The sequence below is a fragment of the Anser brachyrhynchus genome (genome assembly GCF_964034855.1).
Source record: "Anser brachyrhynchus genome assembly, chromosome: 8".
In the NCBI taxonomy this organism is placed as follows: Eukaryota; Metazoa; Chordata; class Aves; order Anseriformes; family Anatidae; genus Anser; species Anser brachyrhynchus.
Window position 1 is genome coordinate 13,381,945 of NC_137702.1, and position 12,572 is coordinate 13,394,516.

The window sequence follows — 12,572 nt, forward strand, 5'->3', positions numbered from 1 at the left end:
CCATTGTACTGTACCTTCAGTAGTTGAGCATCAAGTCACAAACACTTCAATAATGTGCTACCTGTTGGGAGCATTTATTATGGTTTTTTTAGTTATTTTCCAACTATTAGCAAAACACAGCTATAGAAACTATTTTCAGTGCTTGGATCATGGTGCAAAGATAACATTAATAAGTATTTTATTTAAAAATGAGTGAGGAAGTATAGTTTAATATGTGTGAGCACTTGTGTATATAAATAAGCACATAGACTTAAAAGTCAGAAGTTACACCAACCATACAACTGCTTAGCCATTTCATATTTCATCTTCTGCTGTATGGGTTCCCTCCTGTATTTCTTCTCAACATTTGTTGCTGCATTTTTTTTCTGATATTTTGACTGTAAACAAGGCAGTGCTTGTGTTTTGTGATGGCTGTGAACAGATCATTCAAAAATATCAATATTAATAACCAAGAACTCCAATGTGAGAACAGTGTTTGCATAAATTTTATAGTGCTTGACGTGACATAGATGTTTGATTTTAGTCTCTCCAGTATATCTTGGTTGTGCCTGATCAGCTAAGCCAAAGTCTGAGGATAGATTCTATGTTAGTTTCTGACTTACGTGTTCTCTTATTTAACAAACAACAAACCTTTTCTTCGGTGGTAACCATCACATAGCAACCCATGCAGACCACAGAAGTCAGACCACTTCGGTGAGTCCAGCACTCAGTTGCTATTATAATGCTCTCAGTTGCTATGTGTTATTGTTAATGCTGAGCTTATGTTACCTAACCTTTCCTATAAAACATGTATCAAACTCCCACTCCCACCAAACTGTAAAACCTGATAACTTTCATCGAAGTCTGGATTTAATGTGGTCTTTGTGCAGCTTCACTGCAAGTTCTTCCAAGGAAGACAGAGACTATTATTATGTTTTAATTTCAGCATATGCTTAATCACTTTGCTGAATCAGAGCTTTAGGAGTTAGACAAAAATTGTAATACATTCAAAAAGCCTTTTTTTTTTTTTTTTTTTTCTCCTGAGGACTGCAGGATTTGCCCTTTAGGTAGGGCTTCTTTGTTATTCAGTGAAAGTATAAATCACTTTTACTAATGTCCTTTCACTTGCATTACTGTCGTATATTTCTCTCTTCCTTTGTATTTTTGGACAGTTTACTTGCATAAAGCATCTAGAAATCATGTTTTCAACAAATGTATTCACCTGTGGATGATAAAATGAAAGAGGTGGAGGCTAATAGTGCTGAATTATAGGGTGGCAATCCGAAGCTATAAAAAGAAAGCCTTGAGGTCTGCTGAGTGCTATACCAATTAGAATGTCTATTTTCAATAACTGATAAGAAGTGGAATGTTGTTTGCTCTTGTCCTTGCTGATGCTGACAAAGATACATCTTGTTGGTATTAAGAGTAGAACACCTACTTTCACAGAGTAGCTTATATACTGGGAATGATAGCTCCCTGTGAAAGAACGTAATATTATGGTGTCAACATAATATTAAATGAAGTCCTGATATTTTTTCATCAATAAACACCGCATTCCTAACAATATTTACTACTGATGGAAATGCTCAATTTATCCTCATCATAACTGGTATAGATATTTTCTCTAGATGAAAGAAAATATAATTTAATCATAATTCTTATATTTTTCTTTTATTATTTTAATACTAAATAGTAAAATCTCAGAGCAATGATATGAAGTAGATTCTGTGGTAATGCATTTCAGCATTTCTCACTTGTATGTTTATCTATGCAATCTGTCTATTATTTAATCAAACTATGGAGCTTCCTTCCTATGAACTTTAGATTTTAGGTAAATCCTCAGTTTAAAAAAAAAAAAAAAAAAAAGGATTAGTCTTTGCTTTTTCCATTCTAATCAAAGTTTCTGCTGAAGCCAGCGGTAGATCTCACAATAGCAAGGACAGGTTTCTAGTTCAGCACTTGTCAGAAAGGGCTGCTCATTATTTTCTGGTCTTCTGTGTATACCAATATTAAAGTAAAAGCAGAATCCTAAGAACAACACCTTTTCCCACACTATTCACCATATAATCTTACTGAAGGCATCACAAGGGAATGGGCTACCTCTTGTTCTGTACAGTCATTGCTACTATTGACATCTCTTCAGCATTTATTTGCATTTTTCTTCACTCAATGTCTCATTTGCCATTTGTTGAGATCAGTGGAGTTAATGGCTAAAACAGGATGTCATTTTCTGAGCTCCAGAGCTCTTCAAAGCACAATGTTGAAGCTGGGAAGGTATGAAAGTTGTTCGAAGGGATTTTGTTTTCATTTTATTAAGATGATCTGTAAGGAAGAGCAGAGATCGGCCATTTCTTTAGCTTGAGTTGCAGATATACTACATTATGCTCAGGACCCCCATGCCCTACTTAAATAAGACAAAGGTGCTTTACAACTATTACAGTTAGGTCAGAGAAAAGAAAAGGAATCTGCTTACTGCAAATGAAAGTTGCATAGTTTGCAGTAAATATGTTTCTAGACTTAATTAAATAGGAACAACATTCTTGTATAGCAATATTTAAAAGCAGGCCATTTATAAAAACATATTTGCAGCCTACCCAATTTTGGGGAAATACTACAATTTCCTCATTAACAATGCTTTGTCATTGTGTGCTTAAATGCTCAGACCTTTATTTTTCTCATAGTACATTGTTTTCAAAATGAATTCATTCCAGTCTTTTAGATTTCAAGTGAAGACATTTTTGAGGCATTTGAGTGCAAATTAAGTGTCTGCAAAATGACAGCAAATGAGAACACTACTTCATCCTGCTTCAATAAATTTATAAATGAGTGAATACAAATTTTGCCAACATTTACATATACATACCCACGCAAGCACACACAATTGTCTTCAGTGTAAGAATATGTATGAGCAATTTCAACGCAAAGAATAGTTTATTCCAGAAAATAACAAATTCTTGAAATGAAAAGCCCTGAACAAAAACATTTCACCTCCAAATAGAGGGGCTCTCTGTTCTGACCACTTATTCAGCACCAATCATTTGTGTAAGTCAAATTTCTGTATGGGCTATGGATTTTCAGCAATGGATATTGAAACAATGCCACCCACTACTACCGAGCTGTAATATTCTGGTAGACTTTATAAGCAGCCTCACAGAAAACTTTGAAAAATAATCTCTTTAGAAACAAATCCCTTTGCATATGATGTTCTCTTCTTCTTCATAACTAAAGGCATTTGCATGAGAACAAGGTCTTCGTTTTAGAAGAATCCAGCTACTCCCACTGTTTATTCCCCACTTGAAGTCATAATCCCTGCTTTGTGACATCATGGTTGGTTACGATGAAAATAGCTATTATTGAGAAAACAGAAGGATTAACTGCAGTCCTGCTGGCTCTGGGGACCGGGGGAAAGAAGATGTAACTTCTAGTTGGTATGCTTTTTCACTTCATAGCATTGCTGTGTGTCTTTTGCTTTGAGAACATTGTCTTCTACTGCATTCCTTTCAGCCTCCGTTAAATGAAAAAAGCTTTTGTACCTGTATGTGGGATATGAGCAGTAGAAGTTATGATAAGGAAAAGCAGGTGTTCACAGCTGTCTCCCCATTGTTTATTAAAATAAACAAATACATAGGAAAAAAAAAAAAAGAAAGCTAATTTTTCATCCAAGGCAAAATGAAACTGAAAGAGGCAGACAAATAGAACGCAGATCAAATATTGAACATAGCGATGATTTTTGCTGTAATTCCAGATGTCAACCAAGTATTGAAGAAGGCTTCTCTAACAGCAGCTGACCAACACACTCATGGCAATTAAGTTATCTGATCAGTTTTGTCCTTTTAACTCTCTTTTAAGGTAGGGTTTTTTCAAGGTTTCAAATTTTTGGAAGCTGTTGCAACATTTTAAGAATCTGTGATTATCCATCCATTCTGATGATGATGAGTGTTAAAAAGTGAAAACCCTTCTGTATAAACTAAGAGTCTTGCTTATTTGGAAATACAGATATCCATTCAATATATTCATGTTACTTAATACTCACGCATGGGACTACAATTGATTGTAAAATTGTGTACACTATATATTAAGCAGAATTTCGGCCTATTTTTAGGGTTTAGCAAGGCACATATATGGTTCTGCCTACAGCTTACTTCTATTAACAGCACATAAAAAGTGATCACTGGAGTACTTGAAAAGATGTTCCGCACACCATCATTTTACTTATCAGGATGATTTAATTCCATTTGTAAATGTATCACGTTCCATCTGAAACACAGATATATGTCCTTTACTATTCTTCTGTTAGACCTTTCTGGTAGGCTCACAGAGATCAATTGCACTACTGATTACCCATTTCTTTCATGAAGCCAGGTACGGTCTTGTGGTCCAGTGCCTCACCTGTAGAGTCCTTTGGAACCCCTCAATGAACATGGTTTAAAACTGTTCCAGAACTAGAATCAGTGTAGCCACAGAGTGCTCTACACAGGTTAATGAAGCCTTCTCAAAGGCAGGCCAACTAGCTCAGGTAAAATGTCATACTATATTACTTTTAAAGATCCAAGCTATTACCCTTGGATGGAACTGCATCATGATGTGTGAAAGTATCAGCCTGCCTACAGGTATACAGAGACTATCTCCAATATACTTCATTTTACTGGGTAGACATGCCATCAATCTCCTTTCATGGGTTCTCTTTTTCCCCAGGCAACTATTAGTTCTTCTTTATGCCTGTTTTAGTTTAAATTCATGTTTCTTCACTGATATTATGAATACTTTCAGAACATTATGAATGAGTGCTTTGTGCAGCAGCATGTACTTCTTTGGTAGAAATAGCTTTCTTGAATTCCTTGAATCATACCTATTTTTTTCACAGCAGTACCACAGCTGTCTTAACTAATCTGCTGAGACCTGTCTCCTTGTGAGCATGATCAACTATTCAAAATTCAAATTATCGTTGTTGATCACTGATTTTGATTTTAAAAGGCTGAATACAAAGGCCAGTCATCACTGACAGCACACTTTGGGCAAATCTGATAAAGGCAGTCTCAAAGAATAGGTACACAATGAACTGCAAAAATATTTGGTACCTAACGTGTTTCTAGATTAACTTACACAAGCATTCTAAAATGCCCTGAGATGCAAGAACAGAATCATACCACTCCTGCATGCATGCAATAACTGATGACCCTAATTAGGAAAAAGTAATGAGTAGGAAACTAGAAAAGGGAATTTACATTTTTGGCAAAGCAGATAGGAAACCCCTGTATTTTACCTGCTCCATTGCTGCTTATTGAAATCATTAGATATGGGTGCATTTCCAGGGAGGTCTGCGGTACATGTCAGTTACACTTCATCAATCAGTGACAAATTTTTCACAAATCCTTAATCCAGATCTCCCATGTTAATTCTAATAATTTTGCAAGGAGCTGCCAAAAATTTCTTATTGTTCTGTTAATCGTTACTAATAAGAACAGAGGACTGCCTTGAGTTTCTTCATGAAAACCGTACTAATTAGAAATGTCTGAATACATACAAGTCCTCAGAGATTAATTTATTCATCATAATCAGTTAATCACTTTTCTTTTACATAATTAGACAGCTCCTGGTGGAGAGGAAGACCCCTTAGTTTTCTTGGAAAAAATAAAAGTACTGTAAGCTGACATTAGCAGAATTATTATGTCTTCCTGTGCATACAGATTAGTGCAGGTGGATTTTTTTGCTCATTCACCACAAATGAAATCTCAAACCAGAAACACTTTTTAAAAACATATTTTCTAAAGCTGCATCAGAAGTTCTTTCTATAGTCTTGCCCTTCAGCTGTCCACCGAGACTCGGCTCAAAGATTGCTGAAGAAACTGGTAAAGTTTTAGTATTGACAAGCCCAAACAGAAAACTGCTCACTTTGCATGTAGAGCAATACAGAGACAGTCCAAATATTTAACCCCCTTGCATATTTCACAAGCTCAGCTTTTCTTATCCCCACAAGAGATTTTTATCTGCCCTTCAAAATGATAGCAAAAGTGTCATCATCATTTACCTGAGTGGATCACTTTTTAGATACCCTGATAATCCTTTTAGAAGAACATATACATAAGTATGGGTTTAGTACGAAGGAGAGGTGGCAAGGAAGCTATTCTATTATCATTGTCTGTTAGAGAATGAGTTCTATGTCTTTTGATGTGGGAAAATAAAAAAAAAAAAAAAAAAGGAATGAAATTACCCAAGAACCCTGTGTGCTTGGGTGGCAAGTGCTGTGGCTTTTATTTTCCTTTATTGCACAATGATATATCTAATTATACTGGCCAGTTACAAGCCACTGAGAGAATATAAACACTTAAAAGCTCAGAGATGAGTGCCCCGGTATTTTTTTCTGCTTTCTGCTAACTGCCCAGCTACACTGTAGAATAGTCCCAGAGAATCATTCCTATCTATTGTTTGAGAAAAGCACACAATCTTGCCTGGTACTAATGTTTTAAAAGATAACTACTATGGTATGTCTCAGTTCTGTCAACCACTGAAATAAACTGCAAGACAGCAGTTACAACATAATCGTGACAAACATGTACTGTAGATGCTGGTTTATATCAGAATTGTATCCCAAAATGGTGAATTATTTCCAGCAACTGTGATACAACCTAATGTCTTCTGAATAATTATACATTAATTATAACCATAAAAAAATTAGTTTGGAATATAACATCTTGCCTACTAGGCAACCTTGAAAGTGGCATATCTCTGTAGTGCAATCTCTGTAGTCTGATAAAACCTCTTCTGACCCATCTTATCTTTTGTGTGTGTGTGTGTGTGTGTGTGTGTGTGTGTGTGTGTGTGTTTGTTTGCTTGATGTTTTTTTCTTTGAAAGAAGGCTGAGAGAGATGAGGAAGGGAGTTCTGGGGAGACAATTCAAACCCTGCTCTTGTGATTTTGCAAATGACATTAGTTAATGATAACCAGTTTTTAAACTTATCTAACATGAGCTTAAAGAGTAGAAAAGATAGTGCATACATACATCTATTAGGTCCTATAACAGCTTGTCTAAATTTATATAAGCAGAAGATGACAGAATTTTGTGCTTAGTGACAGATGAAGAATGAAAAGCATTTAAGGCTGATGCTTAAAACACCTGGCAGTTTCCTGAAGGTTTGGGAGCTCTTCAAGTTCTAGTGATTCTTGTCAATATTATTAGAAACTTAAAAATGAAAATATGGAATAAGACCTTACAACTACAACAACAACAACAACAAAGGAATTTTCTCTATATATTTTTGAATATATTTTCCCAGTAATAATAAAATATTTTAATGTATTTTCTGGTTACAGCTGTAGTTTTTATAAAGCAAATAAAAGTCAACCACTCTCACTTTTCCAAAGATGTCTGCTTTTGTTAACTGCATGTTTCTAGTATTTGGGGACCACAGGACTCTCAAAACTATTTATAGTTTATAGCAGAAAAAGCAAAGGAAGAAAAGAGGATCTTACTAATCACTGAAATATCCATGTTCAGAAAGCTTCCATGGATGTTTCAAACAGCCTATCTTTATAAAATATCTATTTTTTAAAGCAATGGGAAACGATTCAGATCAAGTTGTTGTCATTGTTGAAATGACAACTACCATGCAGTTAGAGAAAATGGCTTGAGCAGCTTTGCTGTCCACTGTGTTTCACTTACAGCATGTTACATCAACTTTCATTTTGAACAGTAAATGGGATAAGAAAATGTGTAAACAAACAACAACAACAAATAAATATATATATAATATATAATATATAATGATATAAATCAAACAATTTTCTTATTTTGTTTGATCATCTTTACTTTTCATCTAACAAGGTAGGTAGATTACTTTGATTAACAGATTAATGAGAATGCTTGTCCTACACCCACACAAATTAAAAAAAAAAAAAAAGGCTATTTTCCCTTTCTGTTTATTTTATTTTATTTTATTTATTTATTTTATTTTTATTCTATTCATTTGCTGGTTCTCATGTAAGTCAATGCCATGAGTAGCTGTCCTCGTCATTCAGTGTTTCCATTTGTGAATGTGAGATATCTGATCACTCAGATAAGGTTAGGTATGTATTCAAGTGACAGCATAGTCATTCAAGGCAAACAAAAGTCAGAGCATTTGGAATTTAGTGGTACTGAGGACAATCTAGAAATGGATGCATTGTGCATCTATGGTTAAAAAAGGTCTTTTGAGTTATTTGAGCCTTCTTAACAGTGTGAATTAGTTCATGCAATATTTGATCCCATCTTTACGCCTTTTCTGGATAAGAACTTGAAGTGCAAAGGTACAAGGTTATCATAATATTCCTGAAGAAAGAAAAAATAATTGCCTGAATAACCTATAGTTCCCTGATCACATCCTGCTGATCTTTCTAGTAACTTGCTTGAAAGAAAAATATTTAATCTACTTTCACTTTCCAGTATTTTCATCAGGAATGCTAAAAACAAAATGCAACTTTTTTCTATGCTAGCTAGAGTAAAGTATCTAACTAAAACTGACAAGTATTTAATTTACTAGCCTACCATATACTGTCTATATTTTGCTAATATTTTTTCTGTGTATTTTACAAATAAGAGATTTAGAGTTCCTCATTATTCTATTTGCCTAACTGAAATACAATTCTTGATAAGGAGATCAGGATTAGGATAATGAAAGTCAGTGCAAAAAAGAAAAAAATATTATAATTGGCTCTTGAACTTAAAAAGGTTTTCAGCATATTTTATATCTAGTCTATAGAATTCATCTTTAAAATCGTTTACAAAGAACACTGAGCACATAAAATTCTGGAGGTAACTGTATGTTTCTCTGAACCTGTATTAGAAGAGCTTTTGGAGAAATAAGCCTTCAGATTCACCAGCGACTGGCACTTACAAAATGGTTCTCATGACCCACAGTGTGAGGAGAGATCTGAGCTTTCTTCCACATTAACAATAGTGTTGTTATCCAACCAATGTACAAATGCATAAGAAACTTCCCATTCATTTAAAGCACTTTTTTTTTTTTTCCATCATTTCAGGAAATGCTTGAACTTTTCGCCTTTGCTTGAAATAGGATTGATTCTGTTTCTGCCACTGCTTTTAGAATCTGTCCATTTTTCTGCACCTTTGCTATCGTACCATCCTTCTGATTATGCACTAGATTTTTTCCAATCTCATTTTAAAGCTAACTGCTATGAACCGGGGGAAGGGAGAGTTATTTTAGTATAACAAGTAAGAGGTCTGAAATACAGCATTTTATTTTTATTTAATATCAAAACACACACAGAAGAAGTGATAAGTGAAATAAAAATCTTGTGCAGGTTGAATAAAAAGTGTGTTGGCGTTAGGAACACCCCAGTTAGCTGAAAATAACCCCCATAGAAATGCATTGAGAGAATCTCATATATAAACAGGGATTTCTGCATAGGAAAATGGAGATTATCCTTCGGTTTACATTATGTTACAGTTTACATTTATTGTGCTAACACAACACAAATTATAATCATTTCAAAGTACTAGAAACTCACGTCAGAGATTCCAATTATTATGACCATCTTCACCTAGTTCTGATTATATCTTTTAATACCCTAATTCAGAAAATTCTACTATTGCATTATGTAATCCAATGTCTTTTGAAAGAATGTCTATTTTGAAATAGTAGAAATGTATGCATGCAATAAAAATAGCATGTATTTACTATATCATACCGCTACATTTTTATTATATTTGTCTTTATGCAGTTTTGAATATTTGATGCAGTTGCAAGAGTATATGTTGCTATATATACTTAGGAAGTTAGACAGCTAACATGATGGCCAAATTTTGTGATAACATCCGTCATCATGAGTTAGAAGATATAACAGACTAGCAGGGAGCAACAAGTGTACTGTTTCCTTGCAGAAACAGAATATGCAGTACAGTGAAATTTTAAAGAAAAAGGGGGCTTTGTATTTTAGAAACAGGAAATTATGTGGTGAGGTAGAACAGATTTGACTCGTGGTTTTATTTTCTAGTCAACATAATACTGTGTAGCAAAGACACTACTATAAAATAATCTGATATAATCTGTGGAACTAGACCTTATCCTCACTCTTTTCACCTTTATTTTGTCTGTATATTTTAAAAGAAACCTATTATTTGCTGTGATTGCTTTGCACTGTGAAATTTCTGGGCAGCAGAAACTATAAACTTCGAGTACAAATGCTAATACAGAAGCTTTGCAATGCAACACCAAAACTGAAGTGCAAATATTTAAAGCAATTATATACATGCCTTATAAACATTCCACTTTGGTAATTCAGTGTAATATTAGTAATCTTAAATCTCTCAAGTTGAAAGCACCAAAGTTCAGCAACTGGTAATCTATATGGCGGTCTTGTTGAGTAATATTCCTCAGTGGACCAATCTGACTGCAACCTAAACTTCACTTCTGATTTCACTTAACTGGAGTCTAAGTTTCCTTGGGAAAGCTCAGCATTACAGCATCTTAACATGGTCAGCTGTTTTTGATATAATTACATTTACAGTAAGGTTTCTGGCTCTTGTTTAAAATTTTAGACATTGTGTTGTTTGAGTTAAATAATATTTATTGAAAATGGTATCAAAACTCTCATTGGACTTAATGGGCATTGGCCACAAAGTCTTTTAATGTGAATTAGAGCAGTTAATTTCTAATGCTCTTTGTGTTAAATTGCTATGTGATAAATGATTGGTCAAAATTACAAAGAAATCCCTTAGCTCCTGGTATGATTGTGGATTAGAGAACCAGGTGTAAAAGGCATTCAGCAGTCACTGCCTTGTGCCAAATACCTTAACCTTTATGGAAATATTCAGTATTTTTGAACTGATGTTCATCATTTTGTAGAAGAGAATGGTTAGGTTAAAAACTTTTTTCAGGTTCCCTTGAGCTGAGCTTAGTATCAACATAAGTTACCTTAAAACAAGTCTTAAATTTGTGCAATTAATAGGTTGATCTGTCTGCATTCAGAAACAAAATTTTCTACTCTCAAGCTGGTTCCTGGTTCCAATCGACGTTAATTGTCAGAGGCAGGAAGAAGACTCTTGGCATTAAAAAACACATGGTTCAAAGATGCTATAAAGTAAGTAAGTGTTAAATGAAATATCAGCTAAGAAGTTGCAGCACAGGATAATTTCTGTTTTAATATGTAAACTGATGAACTCAAAAACTGAAATCCAGATTACTGTTTTCTGAACAAATGCTGTTTGTCACTGGTCTACAGAGTCATACTTTCTTACGTTTTCTTTTAACTTTCTGGTCTGATTCATTTTGAAGTCCTTTCCAAAGACTGGCAAAGTTTAAATAAGAGGAATGGCTGGTAAACTTAGCTATATTTTAGTGGTTTTGTGAGGAGTTAAAAAGAGCAGGGATGAGATATGGAAGCTGGCTGTGGAAGGCACTGAACAGGACACGTCATGATCACTGTAATTGTTCAGGCTGTTACACATTGCAAACATTACCACCATTTCATGTTCTTCTAGAAATCCTTTAAAATGAAAATAATGGAATTAAGCAATGGTAGAAAGCAAACACTCAGGAGACAATGGTGGATATCCAGATTTGAAATATCCGAAAAGGAAGCAGGAGGAAGAAGAAGCTGTTTTCAGCAGCTCCTCTGTGTCAATCTACTCTCAGCAATGTCTGTCACTATGGGCTGGTGGTTTTGGTTCCCTCCTCACCTGGTAGCCCTCTTTTCCTGTACTGATGTGTCTGTCTGGAAAGGATTTTCTTTTATTCCAGTTTATGGTCAGGTAACCACTTTCTTAGTATCCAAATATTTCTTTGGATCTAGGCTTTAGTTGCTTAACAAAGGTCACATGTCAACCAATGGTAGAGCTAGAAATAATGGGATTTCTGGATAACAGTGCCCTGCTCTGATTTTTACACTACAAATCCAGAGATAAATGCATTTAAAACCATTATTTTAATAGCAAAGATGCTGTAGATTTTTTTTCTTTTTGCTCCTGTTCTTAGTGTTCATTACAGAAATAGATTTTGAACAAGTGTGTTTTCTTCTTTTCCTCTTTGGAATACAAATTATACATTGTCAATTTCTCTTCCTGCATGTTATGCTAGGTCTAGCCTTTATACTTTGACACTACATCTTATAGTTGTCTCAGTCTGTAAAAGCCTTGTGTTCCTATTGCTAGTTTAGATTTCAATTAACATTCTTAAAAAGAACTAAAAATAGTAGCTGTCATGCTATATTCTTTTCCACCAGGAACCAAATGTCCTCCACTGTCTCTAAACCACAGTTTGTAGGACAATAATCATATACCATATTTCTCACTGAAAGAACAGCCACAGTGCTTTGCTCTTTCCTGCATTACCTAATTGGCATTGGTATTTATTTCCTTTTTTTTTTTTTTTTTAATAATACTGGATTGTGTGACTGATATGATAATAATATACTTCTACAGATCTGAAAGTTTATAGTTCTACCTAGTATTTCAAAGCACTTAACCCAAGGTAGTTATGAGCTGCTGTCTCTGTGAAATTCTTACAGAAATTAAGCTCCCAGGAACAGATTTCCCTTTAGGTATAATTATGTTTCATTTCCATAAGAGAAGAATGAACCTAAGATCATGACAACGGGGT